Below are 9,105 nucleotides of genomic sequence, written 5' to 3' on the forward strand. Positions count from 1 at the left end.
GGGTCGCCGTTGGAGATGCCCTAACGAGGTATCCCAACAAGATATCTAGTATCTCTATAAAAGCAAAAAGAGCGGAGATACTAATCCACCATATACATACATATCTCTTAAAGCTCACAATCAACAAACAAAGTAGCTTAAACTACTCTATCTCCACCATACCCTCCTTCTTAGGAAGCAACAAATGATATCAAACTTGAGACAGAACAATAAAATGCCCCCAACATTTCTGATTGAATCCGTCCGGTCCTAGCGCATTATTTTGTGTTAGCATTAATCTTGACATTAGTTGTACACATGCATGTGTGCACGTTGTGTGAGTTCAACCCAGTCATTGCACGTATGCATGGTTGATTAATATACTCCCTCCGTTTCTAAATACTTGTCTTTCTAGGCATTTCAACAAGTGACTACATACGAAGCAAAATGAGTGAATCTACACTCTAAAATATGTCTACATACATCCGTATGTAGTAGTCATTTGAAATGTCTAGAAAGACAAATATTTAGGAACGGAGGTAGTAGGAATTAGTGCATGCATTGAGTCGGTTGAGCAGTGGCCGGCCGGCCGAGTCCTCCGCAGGATGGAGCGATTTCAGGGAGAGGTGGATGTGTGCCAACGGGTTGTTAACTGTAGCTTAGTGCATGGGTTGGTTCGTTAGTGGCCGAACGTGGATGCCGGTTAGTGGTGTGAGTTTGTGGCACAAGGTGCCTGAGTCCCTTATATATGTGCTGCTGTGAGTCAATGGAAAAGAGGCCGTGAGGGCACAAGCAAAAATGTAGCCATTGTGAAAGCCAAGAAAGAGAGCCCACGGCAAAGCCGGTTTGTGTTCTTCCTTGGTACATGCGCGTGTGCGTGTGTGTGTGTGTGTTTTTGAGTTCCACCATTATGTGTTTGTGTGTGTGTTCTTGAGAGAAACCACAAGAGAGTTGAGAGAGGAGGAAGAACAAGTGGCGCTGTGAGAGGCGGCGTCAACAATTGGCATCAGAGCCTTGTCGATCCTAGGCGATGGTGGCGGCGCGGCGGTGCAACATGGACGTCGTTGGCGGCGCAATGCTGCTAGTGGCCGGTGCATGTCTTCATCATCATCGAGCTGCGTCATGAGTGATGGAGAAAGGTATGTTGTTCGGTAAGTTGCGGCACCGGCGGCAAGGAGGTGATGGCCATGGAGCAGAGGCCATTGCCACGACGAGTTCCATGTCCGAGTCGTCGTGAAGGTGTGTCATCGTCGACAACATGAAGGCGAGAGTCACCGACGAGTTGCGTCACCGACGACGAACTTGGAGGCGAGTCATCGGTGAGTTGCGGCACCGGTGGCGCACATGTGGCTGCGGTGAGATGCCGCGGCAAGAAGGTAGTGATTCATATAGAGCAGTTGATTAGTCCATGTCAAGATTAGGATGGAAATTGTTATCATTAATCTTTTTTTAGGGGATGTTATCATTAATCTTGACATTGGTTGTACACATGCATGTGTGCACGTTGTGTGAGTTCAACCCAGTCATTGCACGTATGCATGGTTTTTTTAACAGAGTACAGACGCAAGTGCTCACGCGCATACACTCATCTCTATGAACGCACACATGCACACCCTACCCCTATGAGCACCTTCGAAAGACTGAGCCGGCATATCATCTCCGACTGAATGCGCATCGCCGAAAATCCTGAAATAATCCAGGAATAAATGTGAGCTCCATGATTTGAACCCTGATGGGCTGAGGATACCACAATCCCTCTAACCATCCAACCACAGATTGGTTCGCGCACGTATGCATGGTTGGTTAGTATAGGAATTAGTGCATGCATTGAGTCGGTTGAGCCGGCCGAGTCCTCCGCAAGATGAAGCGATTCTAGGGAGAGGTGGATGTGTGCCAGCGGGTTGTTAGCTAGCTCAGTGCATGGGTTAGTTCGTTAGTGGCCGAACGTGGAGGCCGGTTTGTGGTGTGAGTTCGTGGCACAAGGTGCCTGAGTCCCTTATATATGTACTGCTTTGAGTCAATGGAAAAGAGGCCGTGAGGGCACAAGCAAAAATGTAGCCATTGTGAAAGCCAAGGAAGAGAGCCCACGGCAAAGCCTGTTTGTGTTCTCCCTTGGTACATGCGCGCGCGTGTGTGTTCTTGAGTTCCACCATTGTGTGTGTGTGTGTTCTTGAGAGAAACCACAAAAGAGTTGAGAGAGGAGGAAGAACAAGCGGCGCCGTGAGAGGCGGCGCCAACATTTTGTTCCATATGGGCAATGGCCCAAACACTTATTTTTCCAGAAAAGTTGTCAATACAGCTATCTCGTAGGGAGAGAGTTGGGGTGTATCATCGATAATGCCCTCATCCATTGTTACAAAATGGGACAATAGAGAACCAACATTTTCCTTATAATAACTTGTGATGTAAGATTATAGACATTGGTCCTCTCAATTGGTCAATAGCTCCTGTGCGACATCTTTGAGGTGCAATGGAAGGAGTGCGACATAGTTGACAAAAATAGCTCCGGTGCTACGTTTCAGAAGCCCAAATAGCCAAGGCCCACTCGGGCGATTAAACTGGTCGTCAACGGGAGTGAGATTATGTTTAAGACATATGGGTCCCACTTGGCCGTGCATCACGTGAAACGTGTCCCCATGTCTGTCTGAACGTGTACCCCTCCCACCCCCTCTTCGTTCTCAGCGGTGAGCCGGCGACGACGGCGGAGATTTTGTTCCCCGTGATAGCAGCGCCAAGCTTTCGTTCTCGGCGACCGCGGCGGCTGTGGTGAGTGAATCCGGAACCCTGTCCCGTCCCCCCGTTCCTCTCCGTGTCGAGCTAGATCTCACCACATCACCTCTGTTTCCCTCTGTTTTTGGTGTTTTTGGTCGATTTGATCCAGATTTGGGTGGGTGGGAGGAGGGCTGACCGCGATGGAGCCGACAAAGAAAACAACATCGACTAGGTAATCCCTTCATGTGCATCGAGTTTTGCCTCGTCTGCTTCCGCTAGCTCACCTCACACTGCCGTGCCATTGACAAACAGGGGGATGGTGCTCGGACGTTTGAATTCACTGTGTAGTTCCTTCCTTCTAAGGCGAATCTAGGTGATGGTAGCATGCGGGACATAGAGAGAGATACAATTGTGAAGTGGGAGATCGATTTTGCAGAGATTGATCCACAAGAACTACAGAGCATGGAAGAGAAGGCCGTGAAGAATGTGGTGGAAAAAATTGGGGAAAGCATTTTTTGGGGTCCAGAGCAAGAGGTAGCATTGTTACGGGTTGATAATTGGAAAGGAGAGTATGTGAGAATTGAGGATGGTGAAGAGATGGTTGATGAAATCGATCGACAATATGGCTGGACAACCAAACAGACCATGTTTCATGCAGAGCTTGTTGATCTGAAATCAGATTCTAAGGTTGGATATGTGCCCTCAAAGTTAGTTTCACAGATGGTAGATGATGATTGGGCTTCGGAGAGGCAGATAATGCCCATTTGTATAGGTGAAGTGACAGTATTACCTGAGGGGGGTGATGCAGAAGAGGGCTCTGATGGTGTTGCAAGGGTTGTTTCTGTTGATTGGAATTTAGTAGAATTAAATGACCCAACTGATTTAGTCATTGCACCAATGGATGACACTGAGATGGCCAATTTTTTTGGCATTCCAATAGCTGATGAAGATAAGGAGGAGAAGGATGGTGAATCTAGTATGCCTACTGATACTGATGCTAACAGAGATAGAACTGAAGATGTGGATGGACAGCTGATGGAAGATGATGTGGATGATGCACATGATGATGAGTTGGTAAATGTGTATGACAAGGAAAACCCTGTTATTGCAGTGGGGAAGTTGTTCCCAAATATGGATGAGTTTAGAATGTGTTTCAAGACTTATGCAGTCAAACATGAGTTTGATGCCAAGACTAAGTGGACTGATAGAAAGAAGTTTTATGCAAGATGTAGAGGTTTTGATGGAAGTGTCAAGCCTTGCAAGTGGTACATATCTGCTAGAGCCAACCTGATGGAAGTACCATTAAGGTGAATCAAATCCAACACCAACATACTTGTATTACAAGTTCACAGAGAGTATCAACCATGACATCACAGCTTTGGATTGCAGAAAAGATCACTCTTATTTTAGTCAAGAAACCAAACACTACTACAAAGAAACTTAAAGTAGACTTGGAAAAGCAATAACCCATTAAGGTGAAGTATAACATGGTGTGGAAGGAAAAACAAAGGGCAATGAAACAATTATATGATGACTGGGCAAATACTTTTAGGATGCTTTATAATTCCAAAGCAGAGGTGGAGAAGAGGTCACCTGGCAGTGTTGTGGAGATAGATACCGAAGTAATAGAGGATGGAAGAGTCCTTTTCTCTAAGTTTTTTATGGCTTTAAAGCCTTGTATTGATGGCTTCAAGGCAGGGTGTCGTCCATATTTGAGCATAGACTCATCATTTTTGTCTGGCAAGTGGAATGGTCAATTGGCAGCTTGCAATGCTTTGGATGGACACAACTGGATGTTCCCTGTTGCTATTGGCTTATTTCAGTCAAAGACAGAGGTCTCGTGGGCATGGTTCATGATGTGGTTGAAAAAGATGCATAGGGCCAGTGTCACCTTTGGCAGTCTACACAGATGCATGCAAAGGGCTAGAAAACGCAGTGAAGAATGTTTTCCCCCATTGTGAGCAGAGGGAGTGCTTCGGCCATATGTGGATGAATTTGATCAAAAATTCAGAGGTGAAGAATTTGGTCGCATGTGGCCAGCAGCAAGATCTTACACTAAACAAACACGTTCATATCATCTTGGTAAGATAATGACAACATGCCCTGAGTTTGGTCCATGGGTGAACACCTACCATTCTCTATTATGGTATAGGTCAGGATTTAACACTGCCATCAAGTGTGATCATATCAACAACAACTTGGTAGAGAGTTTTAACAACAAGGTGAAGCAGTTAAAAAATTTGCGTGTGCATGACATGGTTGACCAAATCAGGATCATGATCATGCGCTTATGGGAATTGAGAAGAAGGATTGGTGATTGTCTACAAGGGGATAAGCTTCCTGCAGTGGTACAACAGGTGGTCAACAGGAGCAGAAATCTTACACATTTGTCTGTTGAAAATCTTCTATGTGGGGTGCTGAAGTTAGAGATACCAAAAGTGGTAGAAGGCATGTTGTTAACACTGAAATGCATGATTGCACTTGTTTGGAGTGGCAACACACTGGGAAACCATGTGATCATGCCATGCTTTTCTTGGCCTCCCGACCTAAGATAAACATGCACCCATATTTGCACGAATATTACTCAGTAGCAAGATTCAAGGCTGCATATGCAACTCCAATTCCAGCCCTTACAGATCAGTCTCAGTGGCCTGAAGTGGAAATTGAATTTTCCATGTGTCCTCCCCTAACAAAAAGAAAGACTGGTAGGCCTATAGAGAGTAGATTCAAGGCATGGTTTGAGAAAGGTGGGAGTAGTAAAAAGGGAAAAGGAAAGAAGGATGGAAAGCCAAAAAGGTCCCAAAAAGGTAACAAAAATAGATGCAAGTTGTGCCAGGAACTTGGGCACTGAGTTGGATCTCCCAAATGTTGTTACACTCCTAAAAGGCCAAAGTATGTGGGCATATGTTTGCATTGTTTACTATTTTGTTGCATTTTTCAATTACTAACTAGTTGACATGCTTTATCTTTTTAGGAGGAAGCGTGCGGGTGAGCCCTTTGTTGTTGAAGAGTGTTGGCCAAAGAAAAAGGCAAGAGGCAATGGCTGTAGAAGAAAGAGAAGTTTTGGTGAAACAATACACATTCAACCAGACTTGGATGGTGTGGTGCAAAATGAACAAGACTTGGATGCTACTGCAAGATGAGCAAGATTTTGATGTTCTGGTGCCAACTAAAGATATGGGTACCTCTAAAGATATTCCAGTTGATGTTGTGCAAGCTGAGCCTATGTTGGAAGTTGAGTTGCCAACTGAAGATATTCCAGCTGATGTGGTGCCAACTGAGCCTATATTGGAAGTTGTGTTGCCAATTGGTGATATTGGGTCCGATGATACTGCAACTGTTGTGGTGCGAAATGAAGCTGCTGTTCCAGGCTCCAGTGAGGAAAATCAAGACCTTGAGTGAACTGGGTGTTGTACAATAAAAAACAAGCATTGGTAAAAAGAAGAAGAAGAAATTGAGTGGTAGGAAGAAGCAGAAGTGGTAATTTGTTGAAACTTGTGTATTGCTACTATGCTGTAGTAATAAAACCTTGGCTGAATTTGTGTAATGGTATTTTTACTTTGATATGATGTGTATTTGTGTTATAATATTCAAGTTTGAGCCAAAGTTCAAATTTGAGCCAAAATTCAAATTCAAAGTTATTTGGTCTCTGGTATTGGTGTTACAATGATTTCTGGACTATTATGCATGTTAGTTGATTAATCGGAGTACTTTTATTATGTGAAACTCTGGACATGAAAAATGTGCTCCACATGAGCTCCAAAACCCCTCCAAAGCTAGGGAAAACAGACCCAATTGTAACCAAGTTTTTTTTGACCTTCTCTAAATGAGCCGAAAAAAGAAACTTGACATCTGGTGTGTGTATATAAGAGTCCTTCTTGATATTGAATCGTTTCGATCAAGTATGACATGTTTAACACTAAACCCTAGCTCACTTCTCTTCAAAACCCTACAACCTCGTTCTTGATAGCCATCTTTTGTGAAGGTTTTCTCATGAAAATATCCGTAGCCCAAGTTTCTTATTTTTCCTAGATACTTAGTCACATAGAATGATGATAGGCACAAGTTTTATATTTTTTTGATTTTTTTGAATTAGTTATGCTCAACCCTAACCGTTGAAAACCTCTCAAAACCCCATCAAAACCCCGCACTCCTCTAGGCCACTGGATCGCTGTGAATGGACGCTCTGGATGAGGCACTAGGGCTATGTCAGCGATCCGCGGGCTGCACTCTGATTGGCTAATTCGAAGATGTTGAATATTATAACATGCAGCATTCTGGGCCATTGGATGGATGTGAATATAAGCAACGGTCTGGATCAGGAGCCACGTCACAGATTCGCGGGCCGCGCTTTCATTGGCTGGTCGTTTTAGCCCATTTTTATGTTGTTTTTTTAGACAAAGACTAAGCAGGCTTGCCATGTGTTGTTGGGCTTCATTAAAGCGGCCCACCCATTGGACCGGTGGACAACACGCTGCATTTGAGCAGCCCTGAAAAGCATGCACGCGTGCAGCCCTGCCACGGCCGCCCTCGCAGTGTTCGACGTTGGATGCATGGCATCGAGCACGCCCGCCAACACCCTCGTCGCATTATGGCTATTACGCATTGTACATGGGTCTAGATGCTCAACCATCGTTAGCCGCTGCATGCATGGCATGGATCTCATCTCTCGACGCATTTTAATTGCTAGAGTGCTACGCGGGGGCCGTACTACCACAATGCATCCGCGTGTACACACGGGTTGGCTCGGGTGCGATGCCACATTTGTCCGTTTCCCATGCCATTACTGAAGGAAATATGCCCTAGAGGCAATAATAAAGTTATTATTTATTTCCTTACATCATGATAAATGTTTATTATTCATGCTAGAATTGTATTAACCGGAAACATAATACATGTGTGAATATATAGACAAACAGAGTGTCACTAGTATGCCTCTACTTGACTAGCTTGTTAATCAAAGATGGTTATGTTTCCTAACCATGAATAAAGAGTTGTTATTTAATTAACGGGATCACATCATTAGTTGAATGATCTGATTGACATGACCCATTCCGTTAGCTTAGCACCCGATCGTTTAGTATGTTGCTATTGCTTTCTTCATGACTTATACATGTTCCTATGACTATGAGATTATGCAACTCCCGTTTATCGGAGGAACACTTTGTGTGCTACCAAACGTCCCAACGTAACTGGGTGATTATAAAGGTGCTCTATAGGTGTCTCCAAAGGTACTTGTTGGGTTGGCGTATTTCGAGATTAGGATTTGTCACTCCGAATGTCGGAGAGGTATCTCTAGGCCCTCTCGGTAATGCACATCACTTAAGCCTTGCAAGCATTGCAACTAATGAGTTAGTTGCGAGATGATGTATTACGGAACGAGTAAAGAGACTTGCCGGTAACGAGATTGAACTAGGTATTGGATACCGACGATCGAATCTCGGGCAAGTAACATACCGATGACAAAGGGAACAACGTATGTTGTTATGCAGTCTGACCGATAAAGATCTTCGTAGAATATGTAGGAACCAATATGGGCATCCAGGTCCCGCTATTGGTTATTGACCGGAGACGTGTCTCGGTCATGTCTACATTGTTCTCGAACCGTAGGGTCCGCACGCTTAAAGTTACGATGACAGTTTCTTTATGAGTTTATGTATTTTGATGTACTGAAGGTTGTTCGGAGTTCCGGATGTGATCACGGACATGACGAGGAGTCTCTAAATGGTCGAGACATAAATATTGATATATTGGACGACTATATTCGGACACCGGAATTGTTCCGGGTGATTTCGGAGAAAACCGGAGTGCCGGGGGGGTTACCGGAACCCCTCGGGAGAGTTAATGGGCCACATGGGCCTTGGTGGAAAGAGAGAGGGGCGGCCAGGGTGGGCCGCGCGCCCCCTCTCCCTCTGGTCCGAATTGGACTAGGAGGGGGGCGGCGCCCCCCTTTCCTTCCCCCCTCTCCTCCTTCCTTCCCCCTCCTAGTAGGAGTAGGAAAGGAGGAGTCCTACTCCTACTAGGAGGAGGATTCCTCCTCCTTGGCGCGCCCCAAGGGGCCGGCCGGCCTCCCCCCTTGCTCCTTTATATACGGGGGCGGGGGGCACCCCATAGACACACAAGTTGATCTTCGTGATCGTTCCTTAGCAGTGTGCGGTGCCCCCCTCCATGATATTACACCTCGGTCATATTGTAGCGGTGCTTAGGCGAAGCCCTGCGACAGTTGAACATCAAGATCGCCACCACGCCGTCGTGCTAACGGAACTCCTCCCCGAAGCTTTGCTGGATCGGAGCCCGGGGTGCGTCATCGAGCTGTACGTGTGTCAGGAACTCGGAGGTGTCGGAGTAACGGTGCTTGGATCGGTTGGACCGGGAAGACGTACGACTACTTCATCTACGTTGCGTTAACGCTTC

Source organism: Triticum dicoccoides, chromosome 1B, assembly GCF_002162155.2.
Source record: "Triticum dicoccoides isolate Atlit2015 ecotype Zavitan chromosome 1B, WEW_v2.0, whole genome shotgun sequence".
Classification (NCBI taxonomy): Eukaryota; Viridiplantae; Streptophyta; class Magnoliopsida; order Poales; family Poaceae; genus Triticum; species Triticum dicoccoides.